Below are 11,650 nucleotides of genomic sequence, written 5' to 3'. Positions count from 1 at the left end.
GTATGTCTCAGACACCATTCACTGTCACTGCATCTTACTTTACATACGATAAAAGTGAATGGTGACTGAAACTAATATTCTCCCTAACATCTCCTTTTAAGTTCAATGGAAGAAAGAAAGTCATACAGGTTTGCAACAACATGAAGGTGAGTAAATGATGACAGAATTTTCCTTTTTGAGTGAACTATCACTTTAAGAGTACAAGTCAATTCTCAGTTACCTTAAAAATGTCAGTTTAATGTTGACAAAATTAATACATTTTTAACAAATTATATCTTGAGAGAACCTTGCTTATATAATATGTATATTAAAGATAGACTGATAATATTTTCTTATTATGTAGCCTATATTATTAATATTATAGTATTAATATTACTATATTATTATTATTTATGTACATTTCATATTTAGTAAAACTGTTCTAGAGGGTGAGAGATGTAGCCTAATAGCTGTTTAACTGTTTCTCTTCACCCTGCAGTTGAGCAGTTCTGGCTGCATACAAGGCATTTAATTATTTATTGCACCATTTCTGCCTTTCTTTGTGCTGTATTTTTATGATGGAGCACCACAATATGAAAGCCGGCAAGACTGGATTGCCCCAACGTCGCACGCTTGCAGTGTTGACAGCTTTGTTGATTACAAACACATCGCTCGATTACAGAGATTGGCGGTACAATGCCATTCTCATGTCATATGAACAGGTTTATATATCTGTAACAACTTAAGTAAATATGTGCTTCATCACTGCGCATGCTCACACTAAACTCAACATGCGTTTAATGAGCTGCTGAAAGCTGCATATGAGAGAGAGACACGGAAGAGATTAATTATTCGTCCAGATTGTGGAATTACAGTTTGATACAAAGACAAGATTATTGATTTGATTTGTTCATCTGTATGGATTGGTGTACCAGTTCACAGCTACATGTTAAAATGAATAAAATAGTGTGGAAATTCCCCGCATTATGAACATGGAACATGCAGGATTGATTAAATTTGTGTACAATACCCACTATCCCACGCAGAATTTCAGGGCCTGATATAATAATAATAATAATAATAATAATAATAATAATGGTTATTATAACTACATTAAGGAATTACAGAAATACATTAGGCTACAACTGTATTATAATAACTAATAATAACTATATTACTATTATTATCATACCCAATTAATATTTCTCTAATAATTTAATAAACGCGGCATTGCTATGGGATCTGGTTAAACCCTCGAGATGATCTCATCTCCTCTTCGGTCTACAAAAACCTGGTGTCATAGGGTTGTTTAAGATTTGTATAGGAACTTGTTGTGAACAATGAAAGTGAATTTGGAGCACTGTAAATATATCAGCGCACGTTACCAAACTGAAACCAATGCAACACATCTGTTATTCTGTGCACGAGATGAAATTCATGGAGTGGCACAGAATCGCCTCACATGTGCTCAGAACAGAGCTCCACACGAACATCACGAACAGACTGTTTGATTAAATCACATCACAGCCCTTTGCAGTTTAATATTCACATAAGTTCATATCTTGATTTCTATTTTATTTAGCCGGATCGTTAGCCCTACACAATGCAATGGAAAGAAGTGTTGTTTTTGCATTATTTCGTGCACGCGCTAATTTTCTCTCATTACATTCTATTCAAACTGCAAGCTCACAACTTGGGTATCTTCTTTTGCCATGTTGCTGGAGATTCAGTAGCGGCGGAGCGCTGCTGCTGAATAGCGGTGCAGGAAACGTCCTGGTTACTTTCGTAACCTCCATTCCCTGATGGAGGGAACGAGACGTTGTGTCGATGTAGTGACACTAGGGGTCACTCTTGGGAGCCTCTGGTCTTTGAAAAAAGGCCAATGGGAATTGGCGAGTGGTATTTGCATACCACTCCCCCGAACATACCGGTATAAAAGGAGCTGGTATGCAACCACTCATTCAGGTTTTGTGCTGAGGAGCCGAGAAAAGGTCCCGGCCATTTCAGCGGGTAGTCCAGCATTGTGGCAGTAACCAGGACGTTCCCTATCTGTCACTCACTCGACGTTGTGTCGATGTAGCGACACTAGGGGTCCCTATACGAAATGCCACAACTAGCTGAACTGTGCTACGTGAACTGGCGGTACGAGACGGGCAGACCATTGTGTGCCTCGTAGCCAGCGCACCAGGTGACACGTAACACGAACGGCCCTTTGGGGACAAGTAGACTGCCCAAAAGATAGGGACAGGCTAGCCCAGTCGTGGCCTCTTATCCTCTTTTTTTTCTCTCCCCAAAAAAAGAGTGAAATTTGTTAACCAACTGGGGTCACCAGTGTCTACGTTTGGCGGGGGGGGGTTTGGGTGTCACTCCCAAGGGGAAGACACCGCAGAGACCACACCCTGCCCAGATGGGGTATTCTGAGTGGAAATACATCACGTGGTCTTGCCGAGCCTTGTCGGAAGTATGTCATGTGGAGAAGTCCCATGGTAGGTCCTACCCAACAGGGGAGGAGTTTCTACAAACATGGTGACTGGGGCAGAGGGGCCTCTGCTCAAGGAAGACGCAGTTTACCAAGGGAAACGAATTAGCGGAAGATATACGTCGCATAGGGTCACCTATTGGGAACCAACACATGCGGAGCACCTACCCCAGTACAGGGATTAGTTAGCACATGTACTGAGCCGGCAGCGAGTTTCTCCGCAAACTCGTCTGCCACAGGGCTCGAAGGAAGTCATCCAGGGAACACACTTTGTGAACACTACTGGGAGTCAACAGCGCACGTCTTCAGCTCAGGGGAGGGACAGGCTCTATCGCACCCTTCCATAGGAGGGTAGCGATTTCCGCGCGCAAGGTAGCCGAGGTGAAGTGGACGCCGCTGAACCTGGGCGGATGCCTGGCAAACTGAATCACGTAGCCGAGTCGGACAGACCGGACCAGCCATCGCGATGGGTTGTAAAGCGCAAGCCACGTGTCCAAGCTCCGGGTGAGGGGGACCAAGGGGACAATCTAGTCGGACGTACCGGCAGGTGGGGCCTCACGGCGGGGCGGAGCCTGAGGTACCACGTCGTGCCGTGGCTGTGCTGAGTTCAGGGACATCGAAGCACTTACCTGGCTCCTTGTGATCACCCCCAGAACAGCCTGGGATCGGGGAGGAAGAGGCTTGTCCTCGTGACCCGTAGAGACCGTCACATCGGGGGCAGATTTGTGCCACAGCTGGGCGCGCAGGGGCGGGGAGACCGCCGCTGGAGCGCCAAACCTGCCGAAATGGAATGGTGGACGGTGGTCGTGATGACGGCCGTGCGCACTGTGTATGTGACCCAGGGAACAAGGAAACTGCTCTTTTGCTGAACTCTTGGGTACCACAGCCACTTGGGCATGTGGCAAAATTAAATGAAAAGGTAACAAAAGATTCTCCTCCCGGCCCTACACCGAGGGATGGAGTGGTCTGCTTACCAGCTCCAAAGCACCGGGTTTCCTCACCCCTGGGTCACCCGTCTCAGGGGTGCTTCGAAGCCTTTCTCAGGTTCTTGGCAGCCGGCCGTGAGACGGGTGGCTTCTGGTTCCTGCTTTTCCACACCGGGGCCGGGCCGCGGGGGCGGGTTGCGGCGGAGCCGGTGCAGTCACCACAGGAGGACACCCTTGGCGACGAGCAGACGGGGTGCACGATCTTGAGCTGCGCCGGGGCAGGAAATGTTGGATAGCTTCCATCTGCTGCTTCACCACCGAATTGCTGGGCAAAGTCCTCGACGGTGTCGCCGAACAGGCCAACCTGGGAAATGGGGGCGCCAAGGAGCCGTGCCTTGTTGGCCTCTCCCATCTCGACCAGGTTGAGCCAAAGGTGGCGCTCCTGGACCACCAAGGTGGACATCGCCCACCCGAGAGACTGCGCCATGACCTTCATCACCCAGAGGGCGAGGTCAGTCACCGAGCACAGTTCCTGCATCAATCCCGGGGCGTAACTACCCAAGTGCAGTTCCTTTAGCGCCTTGGCTTGGTGGAACTTCAGGAGAGCCATGGCGTGCAGGGCAGAGGTGGCTTGTCCAGCGGCACCGTAGGCCTTGGCCGTCAGGGATGACGTAAACCTACAGGCCCTGGACGGGAGCTTCGGGCGCCTTATCCACCGGGGGGATCACCGAATATCCCTTGGCCGCCCCACCATAGAGGGTAGTGAGGGCGGGGGAGCTGAAAGATCGGGACCGGGCAGTAAAAGTTGCCGCCCATGAACTTGTCAGCTCCTCGTGCACTTCCGGGAAGAAAGGAACTGGGGCGGGGTGTAGCTGTGAGTGGCGCCACGGGCCCAGGAACCAATCATCGAGCCGCGAGGGTTCAGGGGAGAGCGGAGGGTTCCACTCTAGCCCGACGCTCGTGGCTGCCCTGGAAAGCATGTCCATCATCTCCGCATCAGCCTGTGACTGGGCGACCGTACCTGAGGGGGGAAGCCCAGCTGAGGCTTCCGCGTCTGACTGGACGAGCCCGCTCTCTGATGCTCGAGAGCTCATCACCTTCACGGGCTCCGAACAAGAGGTCGAACTCGCCATGAGACGAGCCGGCGGACTCATCCGGAAGCCTGATCGGGGCAGACGAGCGTACTGGGGAATGGAAGGTCCGTGGGGGGATACCCGGCGGAGGTGGGCCCATTGAGGTCCCAAATCACCCCCAGTGCTAGCCGTGCTGGCCTCCTACCCGTAGGTAGAAAGACCGAGGCGGGGAGCCGCTGGGGTGGCTTGCTTTCTTACGAAGGCAAGCCGCGACCGCAACGTTGCCATGGTCATGTTCTCGCAATGAGTATATGACCCATCCACGAACGCTGTCTCCGCGCGGGTAGCGCCCAGACATGAAAGACAGCAATCGTGACCATCAGAAGGCGAGAGATATTGACCGCAACCAGGAATAACACACAAATGTAAGGGCATCTTTAAAAAGACGTACCGTGTGTGCCGGTCTTTTAAAGAAATATACTCTTTTTTAGAATATACTCTTTTATTTCTGCCGAAGTGCCCCCAGTGCAGAGGGGGAGAAGCCACTGAAATGTGCCGTCAGATCCAGCAGAGGTGAATGGACAGCTGTGAGAATTCAGCTCAGTGAGCATTGAACGTTCGGCTCCGAAGAGAAAATCTGAATGAGTGGTTGCATACCAGCTCCTTTTATACCCGTATGTTCAGGGGAGTGGTATGCAAATACTTTTTTCAAAGACCAGAGGTGTTTCAGGCTCCCAAGAGTGATCCCTAGTGTCACTACATGAACACAACGTCGAGTGAGTGACAAATAGGGAACACTGTATATTAGAGCTGCACGATTAATCGTTAAAAGATTGCAATCTCAATTTAGACCCAAGTGATCTCATGTCTAAATGGCAACAATTCAGCAATGTATATTAACATTCCCATGGCATGCATTTGTAAGGCGGTCAAATTTTAATTCGAAATTCACTTCAAGATACGTTTTTAAATGTTGATCTTATAAACTTTATATGGCATCTACAAAACACAGCACTTTTAATGTTTAATTGCTACTGTTACTGAAAAACTTAAAGCACTGTTTACTCTGTTCTCTATTTAATTACTGGCTCTTGAATAATTTCTTTAAAAGCTTGAAGCAATTTTTACAAGAGAAACACTGAAGGCCTCATTTTTTTTTTTTTTTTACTTTTGTAAAAAATAACAGTGTTTCATTGCATATTTGCTTACCTGTGCAACACCAAGTTAACATAGAACTGTTAATGAAGCTTTTTCCTGCTCGTTTAGCTTTTTAGCATATGAGAAACAGGCCAAATCATTTATTTATTTTTTATACACTTTTTAAATTGATTTTTTTCTTTCAATAATAACAAGGTGCTGTTTGGTTTATAATGTATTCGTTGCACCCTCTTGTGGACTTAGGAGATTTTAAATGTATATTTTTGATTTACAGCTTTATTGCATTTTTGCATAGATTGAAGCAGAGAACATTTTGTCAGAACCTCTAGTAAATTACATGTTTAGTGCCCTTATGTCCAGGTTTTGTAAATCACTGAAAAATGCATTTTTCTTCAGAACTGTGAGAATCGTGATCTTTATTTAAAGCAAAAAATGTGTGATTCTCAATTTATCCAGAATCGTGCAGATCTAATACACCAATCAACCACAACATAAAAACTACCTGCCTAATATTGTGTATCCTCCTGCCACCAAAACAGAGCCAAGCCGCATCTCAGAATAGCATTGAGATGCTATTCTTCTCACCACAATTGTACAGAGCGGTTATCTGAGTTATCGTAGACTTTGTCAGTTCGAACCAGTCTGGCCATTCTCTGTTGACCTCTCTCATCAACAAGCCATTTCCATCCACAAAACTGGATGGATGTCACTGGATGTTTTTTGGCAACATTCTGAGTAAATTGTAGAGACTGTTGTGCGTGAAAATCCCAGGAGATCAGCCGTTACATAAATACTCAAACCAGCTCATCTGGCACCAACAATCATGACACAGTCCAAATCATTGAGATCACATTTTTTTTCCCATTCTGATGGTTGATGTGAACATTAACTAAAGCTCCTGACCCGTATCTGCATGATTTTATGCACTGCAGCCACACGATTGGCTGATTAGATAATCGCATGGATGATTGTTGGTGCCAGGCAGGCTGGTTTGAGTATTTCTGTAACTGCTGATCCCATGGAATTTTCACGCACAACAGTCTCTAGAATTTACTCAGAATGGTGCCAAAAACAAAAAACATCCAGTGAACAGCAGTTCTGTGGACAGAAATGCCTTGTTGATGAGAGAGGTCAACAGAGAATGGCCAGACTGGTTCGAACTGACAAAGTCTATGGTAACTCGGATAACCGCACTGTACAATTGTGGTGAGAAGAATATCATCTCAGAATGCTATTCTGAGATGCGGGTTGGCGCTGTTTTGGCGGTACGAGGGGGACCTACACAATATTAGGCAGGAGGTTTTAATGTTGTGGCTGATCGGTGTATACAGTATATATACTGTATATACATACATGTATACTGTATATAGACACACACATTATATATATATATATATATATATATATATATATATATATATATATATATATATATATATATATATATATCACTGTATTTACATGGTACTTCAAGGTAATTCTCAGAAAAACACCATATTACCATGGTACTAGACCAAAAAAACATGGTAGTACCAAGGTCATTTTTGGCATTGTTTTATTGGTGAGGTATCCTTATGAAAATTAACCATGACCATAGAAACCATGTTTTATTGGTGTAATCCACGTTTTTGATAGAGTTAATAATGGTTACACTACAGTAATACTGTAGTATCCATATAGTAACCATGGTTTTACTATAGTAATATTGTAGTAACCATGATAGTTTTACTACAAATACCATGGTTAACCACAATAGTAAAACCAATTTTCAAAAGGTATGGTATTTAAATTGTTTTTCATGTACTCGACTGTATGTAAGGGATAATGTACAGTTAACCTGTCAATGTTGCAAAAATAAATGTATAAAATGCACAAAACAAACTGAAAAATAAATAGTAGCTATGACACATCCAAAATCCACAACTATCTTTCTGGAGCCATGGGAAAACATACACAAAAGCAAGGAGGGAGGATTAAAAGTGAAATCTTTGAAATGTGTGAGTGTTTGTGACTGTGCATATCTCTAGAGTGTGTTTGATTAGCCTGTGCTCTGTTTGAGAAGGATTACTGTCGGCTGATAGGCAAAAGCACAGAGAAAGACAACACAACCATTAATTAAACAGATACACATGCACAAGACTACCACTTCCTGTAAGAGTTCTCAGATTGTACAGCAAGTGTTCACACAAATTTACAAAAAGCACACTAAAATAAACAACAACAACAACAACAACAACAAAACATTAGGACTAAGAATGACTCAATTAAATTATTTATTTTCATAAAAGGGAGAACTATTCCTTTCAACAACTATATGTCAGTATCTTTTTAATAATATTTTCTTTTAAAATTGAGGTTTCAGCAGATAAAGAAATATCACACTTTATTAGAACATAACATGTGACTCACCGGGCATCATTATTCATGCTGCTGTTGTCTATAGGAGCCATGAAATTACCAGCTTACTGTGAACATGGAACCTGACAAACAACAACATGGATATTATTGCAGTAAATGTGAAATGGCCAATCAAAATAATAGCTAAATTCCAATACAGGATATCATTGAATGACAAGTATAAACACAAAGAGTCATGAGTAAATTGAATTGTTAGTGTTTCATTGTGAATACACAGCTTGAGTGGCACTGAACTCATTTAAATGATAAACGGCAGAACAAACATGCAATTAAAGGAGATGTTTGATGACAGATGATATCTGCTGTTTAGTCAATAGAAAGCCCTCTCACTCCTGTCTGTGATAACTCATCTGAATTATTGTGTTACTGTTAACTGCACCACTAATGTAATAGGTTTGTAATGTAATGAAAATAAATAGCTGAAAATATTTTGCTACAGCATTAAGGCTAGAATATGTCCAGCTGTTCAGTATCAGCTCTACTGAAGCATCACCATTTAAATCTTTACAAAGATGAAAATAAAATTGCAACCATTTAGCAAAACAACTTTGCATAAATATAACATGGCTCTATTTTCATGCAGCGCAACATGCAACGACCGTGTGCTACGGTTATCTCATTTTCATTAGAGCGCTAATTCTAAGCACAATTTTCGAGCCAGCCCAAAGCGCAAGTGGCCGTGGATGGGATTGTTTGCGCTATCTATGAGTCTTTGCACGCAAACTGTGTTTGTATTGTATGTTAATGGAGTGGTGCAAAGCGCAATTTGCTATTTTCCTGAGAAATAAGTCATTGCACTAAGACATTTTAGAATCATGTCTGATTTCATCACAAAGTTTAAACTCAGTTTCTGCATTTGAGGTTTGTTGATTCCACCAGCAGGTGGTAATAAAGCTCATGTCCAAACTCTAATGATATAGTGAAAAATCAAATTAAGTCCCTGACAGTCACTGCTGTAGCCGTTTTATCAAAACAAAAATGTATGACATTTGTGTTAAACTTTTTAGAGGTAATGGTTTATTTTTCAATTATTATTATTATGTTTATATTTACAGTTCTAATTTGTATAAATATTTTTTCCACCTGTTGCTGTAGAGTCATTTTTAAGTCAATGCAAAAGAGGCCAGTGGAAGAAGTTAAAGAGGTTAAAATGTTTGGATTTTACGGGAGGTGGTTATATAGGATTTTTTGACCACATTGTTATTTTGATTATTTTTTTCATTTTGTTTTTCATTGTGTGTGTGTGTGTGTGTTCTAATAAATGAATTACATTCTTAAAGCAAAATCGACCAGTAGAAGTAAAGTGTGTGCATAAATGCACAGCCTAGCCTAAAGGCCAGTGCAATCAGTGTTAATACTAACCATAACCCTAACCCTAACCCTAACCCTAACCCTAACCAAAATTGAAACAATTGCAGGATATTTTAGACATTATTTTGACGTTCTTAACCGATTTACTTTAACCATTGTCTTTGTTTTAATTAGTTATTTTGTTGTGGTAGCCTGTAGGGCTCTTTGAAATAACTGAAATAATTTGGCAAAGTGAAATGGAACCGTTATGCGGCCAAGACCTGGAACTACTTTATAGCCGTGCGTTTCCTTGAAAAATAATTGCACACCTTAGAACGTCTGTGAACCAATCAGAATCAAGCATTTAACAGACTCATTTTATAATAAATAATAATGAGTTTTTGAGATGCACCATTCACCCTAGGAGAACTTGGAGTGCTACTTAGAAAAATGGAAGGAATCAATTATCAATTTCTTCATTTGAAAATAAACTACAAACTAACTGAAATTTACATATATATATATATATATATATATATATATATATATATATATATATATATATATATATATATATATAATTTAAATTACTTATTATTAATTATTTATTATTATTATAAATAGAACATATAACCACAGAATAATTCAGATAATGCAAAAACATTGCATTATTGTGGCAGAAGTAAAGCACTGATAAGTGTAGACAATAGGAAAAGTATCTTTAGAAGTCAATATATTGTTTCTTTCTATAATATTGAACATGAGGATATTATTGACCTACACTCGACAGCAATCTATCTTCAGTTGAGTTTGTCAGTCTCTCACAGGACACGTCAGTCTGCACTATGTGAAATGTCTATGTACATACAGTGCTGTGAAAAAGTATTTTCCCTTATCCTGATTTATTCTGTTTTTGTGTATTTTGTTTTTGTATTTTTGAGATATAACATAAAACAAAAGCAACCTGAGTAAATGCAAAATACAGTTTTCAAATATATATATTACATTTCTATTGAAGCAAAAAAGTTATCCAACACCTATATCACCCATGTGAAAAACTAACTGCCCCCTTAAACTTAATAGCTGGTTGTGCCACCTTTAGCAGCAACAACTGCAACCAAATGCTTCAGATAACTGAATATCAGTCTTTCACAATGCTGTGGTGGAATTTTGGCCCACTCTTCTTTGCAGAACAGCTTTAGTTCAGCCACATTGGAGGGTTTTCGAGCATGAACTGCCCATTTAAGGTCCTGCCACAGCATCTCAATTGGGTTAAAGTCAGTACTTTGACTAGGCCACTCCAAAAATTTAATTTAGCTTCTTTTGAGCCATTCAGAGGTGGACTTACTCCTATGCTTTGGATCATTGTCTTGCTGAATAATTCAGTTGTGCTTGAGCTTCAACTCACGGACTGATGTCCGGACGTTCTCCTTTAGGATTTTCTGGTAGAGAGCAGAATTCATGTTTCCCTCAACTATTGGAAGTCGCCCTGCCCTGAAGCAGCAAAGTATCCCCACACCATCACACTACTACCACCATGCTTGACCGTAGGTATGATGTTTTTTTTTTTTGTGGAATTCTGTGTTTGATTTACGCCAGATGTAACGGGACCCCTGTCTTTCAAACAGCTCCACTTTCGACTCATCAGTCCACAGAACATGCCTGCAATTCCTTGGATGTTGTCCTTTTTTGTGACTTCCTGGATGAATCGTCACTGTGCTCTTGGAGGAATTTTGGAAGGTCGGACACTTCTGGGAAGGTTCACTACTGTGACAAGTTTTCTCCATTTGGAGATAATGGCTCTCACTGTGGTTCTTTGGAGTCCCAGAGCCTTTGAAATACCTTTGTAACCCTTCCCAGACTGATGTATTTCAATCACCTTTTTCCTCATCATTTCTGGAATTTCTTTCAACTTTGGCACAGTGTGCTACTGGGTGAGACTTTTTATCCAACTTCATGCTGCTGAAAAAGTTTATTTAGGTGTTGATTTGATTGAACAGGGCTGGCAGTAATCAGTAGTCCAGTTGAATCCTATTATAAATGCAGTTTCACAGATTTGGGGATTTAGTAACTAAGGGGCAAATACTTTTTTGCACAGGCCCAGTTGGTATTGGATAACTTTTTTGCTTCAATAAATAACACTATCATTTAAAAACATCAGATTGCCTTTGTTTTATGTTAGATTTTGTTTTAATTTTTTTAAACAATTTAGTATGAGATATACACAAACTAGAAGAAATCAGGAATAGGGCAAATACCTTTTCACAGCACTGTACATAGGCGCCTCACTTTGGTTGCATTGCGTTTCAGCATCGCGTGCCTTGAAT

Source organism: Myxocyprinus asiaticus, chromosome 4, assembly GCF_019703515.2.
Source record: "Myxocyprinus asiaticus isolate MX2 ecotype Aquarium Trade chromosome 4, UBuf_Myxa_2, whole genome shotgun sequence".
Classification (NCBI taxonomy): Eukaryota; Metazoa; Chordata; class Actinopteri; order Cypriniformes; family Catostomidae; genus Myxocyprinus; species Myxocyprinus asiaticus.
The sequence above is the reverse complement of the archived record's forward strand: the minus strand, read 5'-3'. Positions refer to the sequence as shown.